The sequence below is a fragment of the Hemitrygon akajei genome, chromosome 19 (assembly GCF_048418815.1).
Source record: "Hemitrygon akajei chromosome 19, sHemAka1.3, whole genome shotgun sequence".
Classification (NCBI taxonomy): Eukaryota; Metazoa; Chordata; class Chondrichthyes; order Myliobatiformes; family Dasyatidae; genus Hemitrygon; species Hemitrygon akajei.
In genome coordinates, this window is record NC_133142.1 from 20,015,776 (window position 1) to 20,036,924 (window position 21,149).

Genomic DNA, 21,149 nt, shown 5'->3' on the forward strand with positions numbered 1-21,149 from the left:
GATGATATTGTGGAGGCATCAGTTGTGATTTTTCAAGAATCTATAGATTTTGGAATGGTTCCAAACAACTTGAAAATTGCAAATGTCACTCCACTCTTCAACAAGGGAGGGAGACAAAAGAAAGAAAATTATAAGCTGGTTAGCCTGACATCAGTGGTTGGGAAGATGTTAGATTCCATTATTTAGACCATAAGACATAGGAGCAGAATTAGGCCATTAGGCCCATCGAGTCTGCTCCACTGTTCAGTCATGACTGATTCTTTTTTTCCCTCTTTCCCAACCCCATTTCCCAGCCTTCTCTCCATAATCTTTGATGCCATGTCCAATCAAGAATCTATCAATCTCTGCCTTAAATTCACCCAATGACCTGGCCTCCACAGTTGCAGGTGGTAACAAATTCCACAAATTCACCACCCTCTGGCTAAAGAAATTTCTCCACATCTCTGTTTTAAATGGACTCCCCTCTATCCTGAGGCTGTGCCCTCTTGTCCCCGAATCCCCCACCATGGGAAACATCCTTTCCACCTCTACTCTGTCTTGGCCTTTCAACATTCAAAAGGCTTCAGTGAGACCACTCCCCATCTTTCTAAATTCCACTGAGGACAGGCCCAGAATCATCAAACATTCCTTGTATGATATCCCTTTCATTCCTGGAATCATCCTTGTGTATTGTCTCTGAACCCTCTCCAGTGTCAGCACATCATTTCTTACATGAGGAGCCCAAAACTGTTCACAATACTCAAGCTGAGCTCTGAACAGTGCCTTATAAAGCTTCAGCATCACTTCCCTGCTCTTGTATTAAAAATTTCTTGAAATGAATGCTAACATTGCATTTGCCTTACTCACCACCAACTCTACCTGCAAGTTAACCTTTAGGGTATTCTGCACTCCAAGTCCATATGCATCTCAAATTTTTTTTGGCTTTTCTCCCCATTTAGAGAATACTCCATGCATTTATTTTTTACAACCAAATTGCACGACCATGCATTTTCCAATATTGTATTTCATTTGCCACTTTCTTGCCCATTCTGCTAATCTGTCTAAGTCCTTCTGCAGCCTACCTGTTTCCTCAACTCTACTTGACCCTCCACCAATCTTCATATCATCTACAAACCTGGCAATAAAGCCATCTATTCCATCATTTAAATCATTGGTATTCAGCACAAAAAGAAGTGGTCCCAACACCATCCCCTGTCTACCAGAAAAGGATCCTTTTATTCCCATTCACTGCCTCCTACCAATCAGCTAATGCTCTAACCATGTTAGTAACTTTGCTGTAATACCATGGGCTGTTAACTTGGTAAGCAGCCCCATGTGTGGCACCTTGTCAAAAGGCCTTCTGAAAGTCCAAATATACAACATTCATTGCATCCCCTTTATCTATCTTACTTGTAATCTTCTCAAAGAATTCCAATGGGTTTGTTAGGCAAGATATACCCTGAAGGAAACCATGCTGACTTTGCCTGATCTTGTCCTGTGTCACTGAGTACTCCATAACCTCATCCTTAACAATTGACTCCAACATCTTCCCAACCACTGAGGTTAGGCTAACTGGTCTATAATTTACTTTCTGCTGCCTTCCTCCTTTCTTAACGAGTAGAGTGACTTTTGCAATTTTCAAGTCCTCTGGCACTATACCAGAGTCCAATGAGCTTTGTAAGATCATTGCTAATGCCTCCACTATCTCTAATGATAGATCTTTCAGAACCCTAGGTGTAGTTCATCTGGTCCAAGTGACTTTTGTACTTTTGGGTATTTCAGCTTTTTGAGCACCTTCTCCCTTGTAATAGCAGTTGCATTCATTTCTTCTCCCTCACATCCTTCAACATGCGGCACACTGCTAGTTTCTTCCACAGTGAAGACTGATGCAAAATACTCATTTATTCATCTGCCATCCCTTTGTCCTCTGTAATTATTTTTCTGGCCTCATTTTCTAGTGGTCCTATATCCACTCTCATCTCTCTATTTTTTTTACATATTTGAAAAAGCTTTTACTATCCACTTTGATACTGTTTGCTAGCTTGCTTTCATATTTCATCTTTTCCCTTCTAATGATTCTTTTATTTGCTCTCTGTAGGTTTTTAAAAAACTTCCCAATCCTCTATCTTCCAGCTAATTTTTGCTTTGTTGTATGTCCTCTTTTGATGTTAGCTTTAACTTCTCTTGTCTGGTACAGTTGTTCTATTTTGCCATTTGAGTATTTCTTTGTTTTTGGAATACATCTGTCCTGCACCTTCCTTATTTTCCCCAGAAACTCACACCATTGCTGCGCTTCCCTCATCCCTGTCAGTAGCTCCTTCCAATTTACTTTGGCTAACTCCTCTTTCATACCACTCTAATTTCCTTTACTGCACTGAAGTTATGCTACATTCAATTTTACTTTCTTCTTATCAAATTTCAAATTGAACTCAATCATATTGTGATCACTGGCTTCAAAGGGCTCTTTTACTTTAAGCTCCCTAATCATCCCTGGTTCATTAGATAACACCCAGTCCAGTATAGTTGATCTCCTATAGTTGATATAGGCTCAATGACAAACTGCTCTAAAAAGCCATCTTGTAGGCATTCAACAAACTCACTTTCTTTAGATTCATTACCAACTTGATTTTCCCAATCAACTTGCATGTTTGAATCTCCCATGACTCAAAATATTGCCCTTTTGACATGCCTTTCTATTTCCTGTGGTCCACATCCCAGCTACTGTTGGGAGGCCTGTATATAATTGCCATCAGGGTCCTTTTACCCTTGCAGTTTCTTAACTCAACCCACAAGGATTCAACATCTTCTGATCCTATGTCACAATTTTCTACTGATTTGATGCCATTCTTTTCCGGCAGAGTTACGCACCTCCTCTGCCTACATTCCTATCCCTCTGATACAATGTGTAACCTTGGACATTCAGCTCCTAATTTCAACCATCCTTTAGCCATGATTCAGTGATGGTCACAACATCATACTTGTAAGTCTGTAATAGTGAAACAAGATCATCCAGCTTATTTCTCATACTCTGTGCATTGAGATATAACACTTTGAGTTCTCTAATTTTCTATCCTTTTTGATTTTGTATCCCTAATGCACTGATACTCACCTGCTGTCCTATCATCTGCTTGCCCTTCCTGACAGTTTGACTACATGCTATCTTTGCTTTCTTACCATTGTCCTATCCTGAGTCCTTTCATTCTGGTTCCCACCCCATGCCAAATTACTTTAAACCCTCTCCAACAGCTCTAATAAACACGCCTGTGAGAATATTGGTCCCCCTTGGTTCAGGTGCAACCAGTCCCTTTTGTACAGGTCATACCTCCCCAGAAGAGATCCTCATGATCCAAGAACCTGAAGCCCTGCCCCCTGCACCAGCTTTTCAGCCACACATTTATTTGCCAAATCATCCAGTTTCTACTCTCCCTCACTAACACGTGGCATAGGTAGCAATCCAGAAATTACTAACTTGGAGATCTGAAATGTCCCTGACCTTGTCACCTGGGAGGCAACATACCATCTGGGTGTCCTGTTCATGTCCTCAGAATTTCCTGTCTGTTGTTCCTTTGACAATTGAGTCCCCTATCACTACCTAAAGAGGGAGAGCCTCTTCTCCCTCTTTACCTTCTGCACCACAGAACCATGCTCAGTGCCAGTAAGCTGGTCTCCTTAGCATTCCCCTGGGAGGTCATCCCCCACAACTGTATCCATAACTGTATACATTTTTGAGGGGAATAGCCACAGAAGTGCTCTGCGCTAACTGCTATTCATATTTCCATTTCTCCTGACAGTCATCCAGCTACTTGCCTCCTGCAACTTCGGGGTAACTACGTCCCTGTAACTCTGATTATTTCCTCTCTCCCATGTAAGCCAAAGGTCATCCAGCTGCTGCTCCAGATCCCTAACACTGTGTTAAGGAGCTGCAGTTGGATGCACTTCACACAGTTGTAGTTCCCTGGGAGATTCTGGGTTTCCCAGGACTCCAAATCCGGCATGAAGAACACACAACAGCTATTTACTACACTAGGTACGGTAAGTGAAAATGAAGAGGGAACCTTAACAGAAGCAAGCCCAGAGTCAAGGCCTCTTTCAAGCTGAATCCTTCTTCGAGCCAAAACCTGACACTCCTACTCTCAGCGCTAGCCTACTTCCAACAATGGCCGCCCCACTTGTCCTTTCTGTACTTTTATTTAATTTGCCGTGCTCTGCTCCTGCCACTGACTGGGCCTCTGGAATGTCCGAATGCCTGCGAAGCTCTCCTTTTAAACAAGTGTTGCCGACCCGTGAGAAACCTCATTGGTGTGCTCTGCTCCTACCACTGATGGGGCCTCCAGGACGATGAGGTTTCAGGGTACCTTGAAGCACATGATATAATCAGCTGTGGCCAGCATGTTTTCCTTAAGGGGAAATCTTGCCTTACAGATCTGCTGGAATTCTTTGATGAAATAACAGGCAGGATAGACAAAGTGGATGTTGTTTGCTTGGATTTTCAGAAGGCCTTTGACAAGGTACTGCACATGGGGTTGCTAACCAAGATAAGAGACCATGGTATTACATTGATTGAAGATTACCTGACTGATATGAGGCAAAGAGTGGGAATAAAGGGAACCTCTTCTGGTTGGCTGCCAATGACTAGTACTGTGTCACAGCGGATGATGTTGGGATTGTTTCTTTTCATGTTATATGTCAATGTTTTGGATGATGGAATTGATGGCCATTTTTGTGTGTGATATAAAGATAGATGGACAGGCAGGTAGTGTGAAGCAGGGAGTCTGAATAAGGACTTGGATAGATTAGGAGAATGGATAAAGAAATGGCAGATGGAATATGGTTTTGGGAAATGTGTAGTCATGCACTAGGGTAGAAGGAAGAAAGGCATGGCCTATTTTCTAAACAGGGAGAAATTTTAGAAATCAGAGGTGCAAAGGGGCTTGGAAGACCTCTTACAGGATTCTCTAAAGGTTAACGTGAAAGTTGGGTCAAATGCAGTGTTAGCATTCATTTCGAGAGGACTAGAATATAAAAGCAAGGATATAATGATGAAGTTTTATATGCAAAATTGGTCAGACCCCAAGTGGGGTATGTGAGTAGTTTTGTCTCCTTTATCTTAGATAAGGCTTGGCTTAGGTGCTGGCTATGGAGAGGATCCGAGGAAGTTCATGAGAATTATTCCAAGGATGAAAAGGTTAGCATATGAGGAGCATTTGATGGCTCTGAGCCTGCACTCACTGGTGTTTAGAAAAATAATGGGATCTCATTGAAACCTGTTGAATATTCAAAGGCCTAGATAGAGTGGACATAGAGAGGATGTTTCCTATAGTGGGGGAATATACAACCAGAGGGCACAGCCTCAGAATAGAAGGATGACCCTTTAAAGTAGAGATTTACTCAAGGTGTTGATTCTCAGTGCGAGGAGTATAAGAAATATGGTGGATGATCTTGTTGCACTTATACAGATTGCCAGGCATGATGTTGTCGCTGTCACTGAATAGTGGCTGAAGGATGGTTGTAATTGGGAGCTGAATATCCAAGGTTACACATTGTATCAGAGGGATAGGAAGGTAGGCAGAAGGGGAGGAGTGGCTCAACTGGTAAAAGAATGGCATCAAATCAGTAGAAAGATGTGACATAGGATTGGAAGAAGTTTAATCTTTGTGGGTTGATTTAAGAAACTGCAAGGGTAAAAGGACCCTGATGGCAGTTATATACAGGCTCCCAATAGTGGCTGGGAGGTGGACCATGGATTACAACAGGAAATAGAAAGGGTGTGTCAAAAGGGCAATGTTATGATAATCATGGGAGATTTTAACATGCAGGTCGATTGGGAAAATCTAGTTGGTAATGGATCTCAAGGAAGTGTGTTTGCTGAATGCCTAAGAGTTGGCTTTTTAGAGCAGCTTATCGTTGAGCCTGCTAGGGGATCAGCTATACTGAATTGGGTGTTATGTAATGAACCGAAGGTGATTAGGGAGCTTAAGGTAAAAGACCCTTAGGAACCAGTGATCACAATATAATTGAGTTCAACTTGAAATTTCATAGGGAGAAAGTAACGGCTGACATAGTAGTATTTCAGTGGAGTAAGAGAAATTACAGTGGTATGAGAGAGGAGTTGGCTGAGGTAAATTGGAAGGAGCTGCTGGCAGGGATTTCAGCAGAGAAGCAATGGTGTGGGTTTCTGGAAAAAATGAGGAAGGTGCAGGACACATGTATTCTGAAAATGAAGTCAAATGGCAAAATAGTACAACCATGGCTGACGAGGGAAGTCAAAGCTAATGTAAAAACAAAAGGGAGGGCATACAGCAAAGTAAAAATTAGTGGGAAGATAGAGGATTGGGAAGTTTTTAAAAACCTACAGAGAGCAACTAAAAGAATCATTAGAAGGCAAAAGATGAAATATGAAAGCAAGCTAGCAAATAATGTTAAAGTGGATAGTAAAAGCTTTTTCAAGTATGTAAAAATAAAAGAAAGATGAGAGTGGATATAGGACCGCTAGAAAATAAGGCAGGAGAAATAATAACGGGGGACAGGATGAACTAAATGAGTATTTTGCATCAGTCTTCACTGTGGAAGACACTAGCAGTGTGCCAGATGTTGTAGAGTGTGAAGGAAGAGAAGTGGGTGCAGTTACTATTACAAGGGAGAAGGTGCTCAAAAAGCTGAAAGACCCAAAAGTACAAAAGTTACCAGGACCAGATGAACTACACCCTAGGGTTCTCAGAGAGGTAGCATTAGAGACTGTGGCGGCATTAGAAATGATCTTTCAAAAATCATTGGACTCTGGCATGGAGCCAGAGGACTGAAAAATTGCAAATGTCACTCCACTCTTTAAGAAAGGAGGAAGGCAGTAGAAAGAAAATTATAAACCAGTTAGCCTGAGCTCAGTGGTTGGGAAGATGTTAGAGTCAATTGTTAAGGATGAGGTGATGCGTACTTTGTGACACAGGACAAGATAGTACAAAGTCAGCAAGGTTTCTTTCAGGGAAAATCCTGCCTGATGGACCTGTTAGAACTCTTTGAGGAGATTACTAATAGGATAGATAAAGGGATGTAATGGATGTTGTATATTTGGATTTTCAGAAGGCCTTTGACAAAGTGCGACACATGAAGCTGCTTACCAAGTTAAAGAGCCCATGGTAATATAGTAAAGTTACTAACATGGTTAGAGCATTGGCTGATTGGTAGGAGGCAGTGAATGGGAATAAAAAGATCCTTGTCTGGTTGGCTGCCAGTGACTTGTGGTGTTCCACAGGGGTCGGTGTTGGGACCAGTTCTTTTTGTGCTGTATATAAATGATTTAGTTGATGAAATAGATGGTTTTATTGCCAAGTTTACAGATGGTACGAAGATTGGGGGAGGGGCAGGTACTGTTGAGGAAACAGGTAGGATGCAGAAGTACTTAGACAGATAAGGAGAATGGGCACGAAAGGGGCAAATGAAATACAATGTTGGGAAATGCATGGCCATGCTCTTTGGTAGTAGAAATAAATGTGCCGACTATTTTCTAAACGGGGAGAGAATCCAAAAATCTGAGGTGCAAAGGGACTTGGGAATCCTTGTGCAGAACACCCTAAAGGTTAACTTGCAGGTAGAGTTGGTGGTGAGGAAGGCAAATACAAAGTTAGCATTCATTTCAAGAAGTCTTGAATACAAGAGCAGGGAAGTGATGCTGAGGCTTTATAAGGCATTGGTGAGACTTCACCTTGAATATTGTGAACAGTTTTGGGCTCCTCATGTAAGAAATAATGTGCTCACATTGAAGAGGGTCCAGAGACAGTTCACAAGGATGATTCCAGGAATGAAAGGGTTATCATACATGGAATGTTACTCAGTGGCATTTAGAAGGATGGGGGGGGGGGGGGGGGTGGTCTCTCTGAAGCCTTTTGAATGTTGAAAGGCCAAGATAGAGTGGTTGTGGAAAGGATGTCTCCCATGGTGGGAGATTCGGGGCCAAGAGGGCACAGCCTCAGGATAGAGGGGCATCCATTTAAAACAGATATGCGGAGAAATTTCTTTAGCCAGGGGTGGTGTATTTGTGGAATTTGTTGCCACGTGCAGCTCTGGAGGCCAGTCATTGGGTGAATTTAAGGCGGAGATTGATAGATTCTTAATTGGATATGGCATCAAAGGTTACGGGAAGAAGGCTGGGAAATGAAGTTGAGGAGGAGAAAAAAAAGGATCAGCTATGACTGAATGGTGGAGCAGACTTGATGGGTCAAATAGCCTAATTCTGCTCTATGTCTTATGGTCTTATAGAGATGAAGAAGAATTTCATAGCTAGTAGGTGATGGATCTGTGGAATTCATTGCCACTGATGGCTTGGAGGCCAAGTCATTGGATGTTTTTAAAGTGGAGGTTAATAGGTTCTTGATTAATAAAGGCATCAAAGGTTACTGGGAGGAAGCAGGGGAATGGGGTTGAGAGGGATAATATATCAGCCATGATGGAAAGGCTCAATGAACCACATAGCCTAATTCTGTTTCATGTCTTCTGGTCTTGTGGTCTAAAATAGTGGAGGAATTCAGCAAGTCAAGCAGTATCTATGGAGAGAAATAAACAGCTAATGTTTTGCACTAAGACCCTTCAACAGGACTGATCAGGTCTCAGCCTGCAACATTAACAGCTTATTCTGCTCCGTCGAGGTTGAGTGACTTTCTGAGTTCCTCCAGCAATTTTTGTGGTGCTCTTGATTTTTAACATCTGAAGAATCTCTTGTGTTCAGGGTGGAAACTGACTTTTTCACACCTCCAGACAATTTGCGAATGCCAATTTAATTCCTGCTTTAGTGAGGCATATGGGTGTCCCCCACTTTACGCAACTTCACTTTTACGAAAGACTTACATTAGTACCTATTTTTGCTAACTGAAAGAGGATTTTTGCTTTTACAAAAAAAGACGCTTGCTTTAAACTTGTGTTTACCCCGAGAAAGACTACCATGACCGTGAAACCTTGCGCAGGCAGGTGTGTGCGCATGTGTGTACGTGCCGATTTTTTTCCTATAAATCAGTTTTGGCTCAATATTCCCGATTCTGGTAAGTGAAACTACACTGTACATACATTATTTCAACTATATATAGCTGTGTAATTACCGTAGATTCCGGACTACAGAGCGCACCTGATTAAAAGCCGCTGGCTCTAATTTAGAAATAAAATCAATTTTTTACTTGTACAGGCCGCACCGGATTTTAGGCCGCACCGGATTTTCGGCCGCAGGTGTCCCACGTTGTAATATGAGATATTTACACAGAAAGATATTACACGTGAGGATTTTTTAACTTTTAATTAAATCCATATGGTAACAAACAAATATATATTGCAAATGCTTTTTTTCGAACCGTGCCTGTAATACGGCTACTTTTAAATATACATACGTATCGGTAACACAAATTACGTTGCATATACTTTTTTACTGAACAGCACGAACAACATTCCAATATCTCCTAGCGACTGGTAAAAATATATATACTGCAGCCTACCAGGAAAAGTTATTGATCGCCTTTAACTTAAAAGCAGCGTTTTCGCTCGGGTCTGATGTGCTCGGGTCTAATGAGCTCGTGTAACGCGATCGGGTCTAATCGGGTCTAATGAGCTCGCGTAACGCGATCGGGTCTAATCGGGTCTAATGTGCTCGGGTCTGATGTGCTCGGGTCTGATGAGCTCGCGTAACACGATCGGGTCTAATGTGCTCGGGTCTGATGTGCTCGGGTCTGATGAGCTCGCGTAATGCCCCCACCTTCCCGTATATATCCCACAAGACGCGGCGAAACCGGGTGTGACGTCATAGCATCCCGGGATGTAGTACAGAAAACAAATATAGTTAAAACAGTTCTAACTTTAACTAACAAATGAATTACTAAGCGAAAATATTATAAACTAAATAACTGCCATAAAGGCAGCACAATGCTTTTCTTCGAGTGTTTTCCATGTTGATGAGGGTGAGTACAAATGACTGATTTACAATAATTTAATTGTGAAAGTGCGCTTGATTTATCGTACAATTTCATTGGACCTCTGTGAACTACTCATCAATTTTATTGGTCTACTGTTACGAGGCAAAATGTTTACGAGGCGGCATGAAAAAAAACCATGTATTAGCCGCTCTGGATTAAAGGCCGCAGAGTTCAAAGCTGTTCAAAATGTGGGAAAAAAGTAGCGGCTTATAATCCGGAATCTACGGTATCATATAATTCCTGCTTTTACTATATGATAGTGTTATTTTAGGTTTTACGTGCTTTTTGGTATGATTTGGTAGGTTTTTTTTGGGTCTGGGAATGCTCAAAAATTTTTCCCATATAAATTAATGGTAATTGCTTCTTCGCTTTATGCTATTTTGGCTTATGAATGGTTTCATAGGAACGCTCAATCTTCTGATAGTGGGGAAACCTGTACTATATTTCTTTGCTGTGTTTCTGAAGTATTGTGGTGAACTACATATACCTGTCTGGACTGCTCCTGTGACTCCTCCCATAGACCCCTGCTGACTGCTCCTGTGGCTCCTCCCACAGACCCCTGTATAAAGGCGATTGAGGCCTGAGCCTGGCCTCATTCTCCAGGATGTAGTGTTGTTCATTCTTCCAGTCAATAAAAGCCGATATCTCCCTTCTTATGTCTCAGAGTGAGTTATTGATGGTGCATCAATTTTATTGACTGAAAGTTAAAACATGGAAACCGTTTTACGTCCGGAAAAATTGGATTTGGACCCCCAAGACCCTGAAGCAGCTCTTGCCTTTGAACTCTGGCTTGCATGCTTCCAATCATACTTGGAGGAGGTTCATGCAACTGACCCCGCTGTTAGGCACAGAATTCTCCTCTCGAGAGTCGCCCCAAAAGTTTATTCATTCATCAGGGACCTCTCGACCTATGAAGGGGCGCTTGACACCCTCAAAAGACAGTACCTGCGGCCGGTGAACGCTGTCTATGCCAGACATCGCTTGGCCATGCGCAGACAGTGCCCTGCGGAGTCGTCCGCCGAATTTCTCCGAGCTCTACGGGCACTCGTGCGCACTTGTGACTGCAAAACGCTCACGGCGGAACAGCATGCGGAACTCTTGGTACGAGACGCCTTTGTGACCGGAATTAGGTCTGTGTACGTGTGCCAGCGGCTGCTGGAAAATGCTGATCTTACCTTACGCTCGGCGATCGAGACGGCCGACACGCTGGAGGCTGCTCTGCACAATGCTGACGCTGTCCAGCCGCGCGATTCCCCGCCGGTTCCGTGGACACCTCCGACTCCGCCGCCATCGGTTCCCGCGAGCGAATTCGCCAACGCCGCTACCAGTCGCGGTTCCACGCACTCCCCGAACTCGACCAAGCGAAAGCTGTGTTATTTCTGTGGGCTTGAGAAACATCCTCGAAACCGTTGCCCAGCTCGAGAAGCGACCTGCTCCAGCTGCGGAAAACTGGGCCATTTCGCCAGAGCCTGTAAGTCTAAACCGCGCGCGGGGTCGAGCAGCGCTGCGTTTGAGACGTGGGGGTCGCCATTTTCCATGCCCGGATGTGGGCGGCCATCTTTGCCGGCGTCACCATGCCCCTATCTACCTACCCGTGTGAGACGTGGGGGCCGCCATCTTGCATGCCTGGATGTGGGCGGCCATCTTTGCCGGCGTCTCCATGCCCCGCCCCCGACTCGCCGGTGTTTACCGGGCACCAAGACGGCATTTCAACTCTGGCCACCGTAACCCTCGACCAAAGCGCTCTGCACCAGCTCGCAAGGTCAATGATGGACATCCTGGTGGAGGGGCACAGGACTAGCTGCCTGTTTGACACGGGCAGCACTGAGAGTTTTATTGACCCGGACACAGTGCAACGCTGTGGACTCGTGACACGGCCGGTAAGTCACAGGATCACCTTGGCTTCTGGGTCGCATTCCACAGACATCCGGGTGGGTTGTGTAGCGACATTGATGGTGCAGGGCACAGAATATCGGAACTTTGCGCTACTGGTCATGCCTCGATTGTGCGCACCTGTGCTATTGGGGCTGGACTTCCAGAGCCATCTCAAAAGTGTGACTATGGCATATGAAGGGGCCCCTCCCACCGCTCACTGTCAGGAATCCTCAGTTTGGTGGGACTTGGCCATATACCCCGTTACCGCACACACATACACACCGAACCACACGTCCTGCCCAGCACCATGCCGATAGCTGTGCTACTGACACTACTTGCAGCCTCTCCACCCTCAAGATCCCTCCCCCATCGCTGTTCGCCAACCTGACCCCCGACTGTAAACCGGTGGCGACTAAAAGCAGGAGGTACAGCGCAGGGGACAGGGCCTTCATTCAGTCAGAGGTGCAGCGGCTGCTCGGGGAGGGGATCATCGAGCCAAGCACAAGCCCTTGGCGGTCCCAGGTGGTTGTTGTTCGGACTGGGCAGAAAAATAGGATGGTTGTGGACTATAGTCAGACCATCAATAGGTTCACGCAGCTTGACGTGTACCCCCTACCCCGCATTGCGGATATGGTCAACCAGATAGCTCAGTACAAGGTGTACTTGACAATAGATCTGAAATCCGCTTATCACCAGCTCCCCATCCGCTCAGAGGACCGCCCCTACACCGCCTTCGAGGCGGGCGGCAGGCTCTATCAATTCCTGCGCGTCCCATTTGGTGTCACCAATGGTGTCTCAGTCTTCCAGAGGGAAATGGACCGGATGGTGGACCAGTACAACCTGAAGGCCACATTTCCCTATCTAGATAACATCACCATCTGTGGTCGCGACTGGTCGGATCACGACGCCAACCTCCAACGATTTTTCCAAGTGGCCGAAGCTTTGAACCTTACTTATAACAGGGACAAGTGTGTGTTCAGAACCACCCGACTCGCTATCCTTGGGTATCTCGTGGAAAACGGGGTCATTGGCCCTGACCTTGACCGTATGCGCCCCCTGTTAGAACTCCCTCTTCCCACCACTCTCAAAGCCCTCAGACGGTGCCTGGGTTTTTTTTTCCTATTACGCCCAATGGGTCCCCCATTACGCAGACAAGGCCTGCCCCCTGGTCAAGTCTACCACTTTTCCCCTCTCTGCTGAGGCCTGCGCGGCCTTCAGCTGCATTAAAGGGGACATTATCAAAGCAACGATGCATGCGGTGGACGAGACCATTCCCTTCCAAGTAGAGAGTGACGCCTCCGATTTCGCGCTTGCCACTACCCTCAATCAGGAAGGCAGGCCAGTAGCATTCTTTTCTCGTACCCTTCAAGGCTCTGAACTTCGGCACTCCGCGGTGGAGAAAGAAGCCCAGGCCATAGTGGAAGCTATTAGGCACTGGAGGCACTATCTCGCCGGCAAAAGGTTCACCTTGCTGACCGACCAGCGCTCGGTTGTGTTCATGTTCAGCAATCAACAGCGGGGCAAAATCAAAAATGATAAAATTTTGCGGTGGAGAATAGAACTCTCCACCTACAATTATGATATCCTGTACCGGCCTGGCAGACTCAATGAGCCCCCTGATGCCCTATCCTGGGGAACGTGTGCTAGCGCACAGCTCGACCAGCTGTATGCCCTTCATGCACATCTTTGCCATCCGGGGGTCACCCGATTTTACCATTTTGTTAAAGCCCGGAACCTGCCGTACTCCCTGGAGGACATCAGGACAATGACCAGGGACTGCCAAATCTGCGCTGAGTGCAAACCGCACTTCTACCGTCCTGACACGGCGCAACTTGTCAAGGCCACCCGCCCTTTTGAGCGACTGAGTGTTGACTTTAAGGGCCCCCTTCCCTCCACCGACCGCAATGTCTATTTTCTCAATATTATTGACGAGTACTCGCGATTCCCCTTTGCCATTCCCTGCCCCGACACCACTACCACGTCCATCATAAAAGCCCTGCGCCAGCTCTTCACTCTGTTCGGATATCCCTGCTATGTCCACAGTGATAGAGGGTCCTCCTTTATGAGTGACGAGCTGCGCCGGTACCTGCTAGCTAGGGGCATTGCTACTAGTCGAACCACGAGTTACAATCCCCGGGGGAATGGACAGGTGGAGAGGGAGAATGCCAGAGTGTGGAAGGCCACACGTTTAGCCCTTAAGTCAAAAGGGTTGCTGGTCTCTCGATGGCAGGAGGTCCTCCCTGAGGCACTCCACTCTATCCGCTCCCTGTTATGTACATCCACCAATGCCACCCCTCACGAATGCCTATTCTCTTTTCCCAGAAAGTCTGTCATTAGGACCACCCTACCAGCTTGGCTGACGTCCCCAGGGCCAGTGCTGCTCCGAAAACATGTGAGGAGTAATAAATACTCCCCGCTGGTCGAGAGGGTTCACCTTTTGCATTCTAACCCCCAGTATGCCTACGTGGTCTTGCCTGATGGGCGGGAGGACACGGTCTCTGTCCGTGACCTGGCGCCCGCAGGAGCAGCAGACCACTACCCCGTACACTCCACGGTAACTATGAACCCTGTACCCAAGGTGACACCGCGCACACCGTGCCCCACACAGACTCCTCACGATGCTCATGTACCAGGCACCTCGTACGCGTATATTCCGGGCACCTCGCACACACGTGAGGGATCCCTGACACCTCCAGTTAGGCCAGAACCAGCACAACCTCCGTCTCCTGTGCAATCACCACCTCCGGCACCTGTGCAATCGCAGCCGGAACTACGTAGATCGCAGCGACAGATTCGACCACCTGATAGACTTAACCTGTAAATATGCTTGTAAGAAACTTCGCCACCTGGGGACTCTTTTTAAAACAAAGGGGGGGGGGGGTGAATGTGGTGAACTACATATACCTGTCTTGACTGCTCCTGTGGCTCCTCCCACAGACCCCTGCTGACTGCTCCTGTGGCTCCTCCCACAGATCCCTTTATAAAGGCTATTGAGTCCTGAGCCTGGCCTCATTCTCCAGGATGTAGTGTTGTTCATTCTTCCAGTCAATAAAAGCCGATATCTCGCTTCTTACGTCTCAGAGTGAGTTATTGATGGTGCATCAAGTATTCATCATTATCTTGGCAGAGCTGCTAGAGATTGCTTCTTAGCTAATTCTCAGTTGTCTGTCCAGGGTTCTGTGCTTCCCTTGGGTATTTGTCACATGGACACCTCCCTAGTGCTTTGCATGCATTAAATGGCAAACTGAAGTATGTGCAAGTGCTATCAATAGACGTAATACATAACACTGCATTCTCAAGTGTGGTAAGGAGAAATCAGTTGCTGAGCTCTGAGTTGAGCAGCACTGAAAAGAAGCTATAATCATATATAATAGTAGTCTGGAACATATTGTCCGATTTTAAGTTGTTCATATGGCAGCACACATTTCAAAGTACATTTATTATCAAAGTATATATGCAGTATGTCATTGTTTGTTTTCTTTTCCGTGCCTTTTGGTGCATCAGGCAGCAATCTTGCCATTTCTTTCATATTTTCATCGGTTTTTTTATGAAGCCAAGTTGCTGTCTTGATGCTTAACCCAGCATGGATGGAAAGCATGCAAGGAGCAGGCCAGATTTGAACCAGAACCATTTGCCTCGAAGTACAGTGCAGGTGTCACGACACCACCTGTGGATTATAGGGTGGATGTGGAGAGGATGTTTCCTATGTTGGGGTCATCCAGAACGAGAGAGTACAGTCGCAGAATTGAGGGGCGACCCTTTGGAACAGAGGTAGGGGGGAGTGTTTTGAGCCAGAGATTAGTGAATCTGTGGAATGCTCTGTCACAGATTGTGGTAGAGGCCAAGGCTGTCGGTATATTTAAGGTGGAAGTTGATAGTTTCCTGCTCGGCCAGGGCATCAAAGGATATTTTATGGTGTTGATGGGATCAGTGATCAGCCATGATGGAATGGGGAAGCAGGCTCGATGGGCTGAATGGCCTAATTCTGCTCCTGTGTCTTATGGTCCTATGGTCTTACATGATGGTTTTACAACCCTGAAGTTCGGAGCAAGAAGGCTGCGGGTAAATGGCTAAGGATTTCTGGAGTGAAGGTAGTTTTACTACTCTGGGTAAAAGAGAGGCAAGACTGTGCAGGCGCGTGACGTTAGGCAGTAGAGCGGGAAAGGTTTAAAAAGAAGACCGCCATATCCAGCGGGCAGCGGAGTGAGAGGGTAGCAGAGTGCTAGGGCTTTGGACCAATGGGCTTAGGTGGTAATGGGACGAGGTGAGGTAGGTTTACCTGTGTTAATTGCGGAAAGGAGGAAGTGTGTATGTGAGGCCAGTTTTCTGTGCTCGGTGTCAGATGTGGGAGGTCCTGGAGTCTCCCAGCCTCCCGGACGGCCATATCTGCACCCGGTGTGTCGAGCTGCAGCTCCTAAGGGATCGAGATAGGGAATTGGAGATGCAGCTCGATGACCTTTGCCTGGTCAGGGAGAGTGATGAGGTGATAGAAATGAGTTATAGGCAGGTGGTCACACCGGGGCCACAGGAGACAGACAGGTGGGTCACAGTCAGGATGGGCAAGGGGAAGAGTCAGGTACTAGAGAGTACCCCTGTGGCTGTACCCCTTGACAATAAGTACTCCTGTTTGAGTACTGTTGGGAGGGACACCCTACATGGGGGAAGTGACAGTGGCCATGCCTCTGGCACAGAGTCTAGCCCTGTGGCTCAGCAGGGTAGAGAAAGGAAGAGGAAGACAGTAGTGATAGGGAACTCCATAGTAAGGGGGTCAAACAGGTGATTCTGTGGACGCAGGACCTCGGATGGTAGTTTGCCTCCCAGGTGCCAGGGTCCGAGATGTTTCAGATCGAGTCCAAGATGTCTCGGAGTGGGAGGGAGAACAGCCAGAGGTCGTGATACATATTGGTACCAATGACATAGGTAGGAAAAGGGAAGAGGTCCTGAAAAAAGACTACAGGGAGTTAGGAAGGAAGTTGAGAAGCAGGACCGCAAAGGTAGTAATCTCGGGATTACTGCCTGTGCCACGCGACATTGAGTATAGGAATAGAATGAGATGGAGGATAAATGCGTAGCTGAGGGATTGGAGTAGTTGGCAGGGATTCAGTTTTCTGGATCATTGGGACCTCTTTTGGGGCAGGTGTGACCTGTACAAAAAGGACGGGTTGCATTTGAATCCCAGGGGGACCAATATCCTGGCATGGAGGTTTGCTAAGGCTACTGGGGAGAGTTTAAACTAGAATTGTTGGGGGATGGGAACCGAACTGCAGAGACTGGGGAAGAGGAGGTTGGCTCACAAATAGAGAAAGCTTATAGACAGTGCAAGAGGGAGGATAGGCAGGTGATAGAGAAGGGATGTGCTCAGACCGAAGGTTTGAGATGTGTCTATTTTAACACAAAGAGCGTTATGAATAAAGCAGATGAGCTTAGAGCGTGGATCAGCACTTGGAAATATGGTGTGGTGATCATTACAGAGATTTGGATGGCTCAGGGACAGGAATGGTTACTTCAAGTGCCGGGCTTTAGATGTTTTAGAAAGGACAGGGAGGGAGGCAAAAGAGATGGGGGCGTGGCACTGTTGATCAGAGATAGTGTCATGGCTGCAGAAAAGATGGACGCCATGGAGGGATTGTCTGCGGAGTTTCTGTGGATGGAGGTTAGGAACAGGAAGGGGTCAATAACTTTACTGGGAGTTTTTTATAGTCCGCCCAATAGTAACAGGGATATTAAGGAGCAGATAAGGAAACAGATCCTGGAAAAGGTGTAATAATAACAGAGTTGTTGTGATGGGAGATTTTAATTTCCCAATTATTGATTGGCATCTCCCAAGAGCAAGGGGTTTAGATGGGGTGGAGTTTGTTAGGTGTGTTCAGGAAGGTTTCTTGACACAATGTGTAGATAAGCCTACAAGAGGAGAGGCTGTACTTGATTTGGTATTGGGAAATGAACCTGGTCAGGTGTCAAATCTCTCAGTGGGAGAGCATTTTGGAGATAGTGATCACAATTCTATCTCCTTTACAATAGCGTCGGAGAGAGATAAAACAGACAAGTTAGAAAAGCGATTAATTGGAGTATGGGAATTATGAGGCTGTCAGGCAGGAAATTGGAAGCTTAAATTGGAAACAGATGTTCTCAGGGAAAAGTATGGAAGAAATGTGCAAATGTTCAGGGGATATTTGTGTAGAGTTCTGCATAGGTTCCAATGAGACAGGGAAGTTATGGTAGGGTACAGGAACTGTGGTGTGCAAAGGCGGTAATAAATCCAGTCAAGAAGAAACGAAGAGCTTATGAAAGGTTCAAAAACTAGGTAATGATATGAATCTAGAAGATTATAGGACTAGCAGGAAGGAGTTTAAAAGTGAAATTAGGAGAATCAGAAGGGGCCATGAGAAGGCCTTGGTGGGCAGAATTAAGGAAAACCCCAGGGCATTCTACAAGTATGTGAAGAGCAAGAGGATAAGATGTGAAAGAATAGGATCTATCAAGTATGATAGTGGGAAAATGTGTATGGAACTGGAGGAAATAGCAGAGGCACTTAAAGAATACTTCAGTATTCACTATGGAAAAGAATCTTGGTGATTGTAGTGATGACTTTTCAGCAGACTGAAAGGCTTGAGCATGTAGATATTAAGAAAGGGGATGTGCTGGAGCTTTTGTAAAGTATCAAGTTGGATAAGACGCCGGGACTGGATGAGATGTTCCACAAGCTACTGTAGGAGGCAAGGGAGGAGATTGCTGAGCCTCTGGCAATGATCTTTGCATCATCAATGGGGACGGGAGAAGTTCCGGAGGATTGGAGGGTTGCGGATGTTATTCCTCTATTCGAGAAAGGGAATAGAGATAGCCCAGGAAATTATAGAGCAGTGAGTCTTACCTCAGTGGTTGGTAAGTTGATGGAGAAGATCCTGAGAGGCAGGATTTATGAACATTTGGAGACGTATAATATGATTAGGAATAGTCAGCATAGCTTTGTCAAGGGCAGGTCATGCCCTCCAAGCCTGATTGAATTTTTTGAGGATGTAACTAGACACATTGATGAGGGAAGAGCAGTACATGTGTATATGGATTTCAGCGAGGCATTTGCTAAGGTACCCCATGCAAGGTTTATTGAGAAAGTAAGGAGGCATGGGATCCAAGGGGACATTGCTTTGTGGATCCAGAACTGACTTGCCCACAGAAGGCAAAGTGTGGTTGTAGACGGGTCATGTTCTGCATGGAGGTCGGTGACCAGTGGGGTGCCTCAGGGATCTGTTCTGGGACCCTTACTCTTCGTGATTTTTATAAATGTTGTGGATGAGGAAGTGAAAGGATGGGTTAGTAAGTTTGCTGATGATATGAAGGTTGGAGGTGTTGTGGATAGTGTGGAGGGCTGTCAGAGGTTACAGTGGGACATTGATAGGATTCAAAACGGGGCTGAGAAGTGGCAGATGGAGTTCAACCCAGATAAGTGTGAAGTGGTTCATTTTGGTAGGTCAAATATGATGGCAGAATATAGTATTAATGGTAAGACTCTTGGCAGTGTGGAGGATCAGAGGGATCTTGGGGTCCGAGTCCATAGGACACACAAAGCAGTTGCGCAGGTAGACTCTGTGGTTAAGAAGGCGTACGGTGTATTGGCCTTCATCAATCGTGGAGTTGAATTTAGGAACTGAGAGGTAATGTTGCAGCTGTACAGGACCCTGGTCAGACCTCACTTGGAGTACTGTGCTCAGTTCTGGTTGCCTCACTACAGGAAGGATGTGGAAGCCATAAAAAGAGTGCAGAGGAGATTTACAAGGGTGTTGCCTGGATTGGGGAGCATGCCTTATGGGAATAGGTTGAGTGAACTCTGCCTTTTGGAGCAAAGGAGGATGAGAGGTGACCTGATAGAGGTGTATAAGATGATGTGAGTCATTGACCATGTGGATAGTCAGAGGCTTTTTTCCCAGGGCTGAAATGGTTGGCAGAAGAGGACACATGTTTAAGGTGCTGGGGAGTAGGTAGAGAGGAGATGTCAGGGGTAAATTTTTTACTCAGAGAGTGGTGAGTGCGTGGAATGGGCTGCCAGCAACGGTGGTGGAGGCGGACACAATAGGGTTTTTTAAGAGGCTTTTGGATAGGTACATGGAGCTTAGAAAAATAGAGGGCTATAGGTAAGCCTAGTAATTTCTAAGGTAGGGACATGTTTGGTACAACTTTCTGGGGTGAAGGGCCTGTATTGTGCTGTAGGTTTTCTATGTTCTATGTTCCCCACAGAAACTCATGAAACAAAGAACCACATGAAACAAAGAACATCCTGTTCAAAGAAAAACATCAAACCCCCCCATACCCCATGTGCAAAAAATCACAAAGATTGAAAGCACAATGTAAAACACAAAATGCATATTTCAGTACAGTTCGTACTTCTGCACAGTGTGCAGCCAGTGGGGATGCTGTCTCACAGTGCCAGCTATACAGGTTTAGTCGTAACCTCAGTTAGTCTGTATGGAGTTTGAATATTCTCCCATGTTGTTCTCCCATAGATTGCTTCCCAGTGCTTTGTTTTTTTCCCCCCACACACTAAAGTCTTGTGGTTGGCATGTTATTTAGTCACACTAGGTTGCCTCTAGTGTATAGCTAAGAGATAAAATCTTGGCAAATCAATTGGTTTTTAGGTAGAATATTTAGAATAGTTAAGATGTTGCTACTGAACGTATGCTACAGCTTACTGGCAGTTAAAAAGTTGAGAAATCCAACTAAAAGCATCACTAAAAATGCCTTTTATGTTAAATTATTGCCGCCAACAGTGAAAGGGTGAGCAATGGTGAGGCTAGTTCGAGGAATGAGCCGAGATGCTGCGTTGAAGAATCATTGCAGATGGAGTTTCAATGCCTGTACAACTGGCCTGAGTGCGAGGTTGGATTGCTCTGGGCACTGAACTGATTTGATGAGCTTGAGTATGGTTTCTGGCTGGGCGGTGAAATCTGGACCTGGAGCAAGTTGCTGGGTGGTGAAATCTGGGCCCAGAGTGGGTTGCTGGGCAGCATGGTCTGGGCCCAGAGTCCTTCGCAATAGCTGGCTTCTAGTGCAAGGTACAATCTGCTGTTTAGACAATTTAAATGCTGGCCCAGATTGGAGGCGAGAGCCGATTTCACTCGCTCTTCACAATGTTCACTCCTCTGTTCAGGGCGCTGGAGCCTCTCACTGTTCTGTTGTTTGGTTAACATGAGCGCTACCCTAGGTAGACTGAAAAGAGCCGATTTTGCTTGTTCTCCGTGATATTCTCTTCTCTCTCCATGGCACTGAGGCTATGAAGACTGTCCTGGCTGCTGTGCTCTGTGCTCGTTCATATGATGAATTAATAAGCAAGGGTTTGGGCCTACTCTGTGCTGA

General features: G+C 45.9%; 1 protein-coding gene across 6 annotated transcripts in view; it reads left to right on the forward strand.

The window, feature by feature from the left end:
* Positions 1 to 21,149, forward strand: part of LOC140741801 (voltage-dependent L-type calcium channel subunit alpha-1D-like) — a 351,948-nt gene that overhangs the window by 25,302 nt on the left and 305,497 nt on the right. The window lies entirely within an intron of this gene.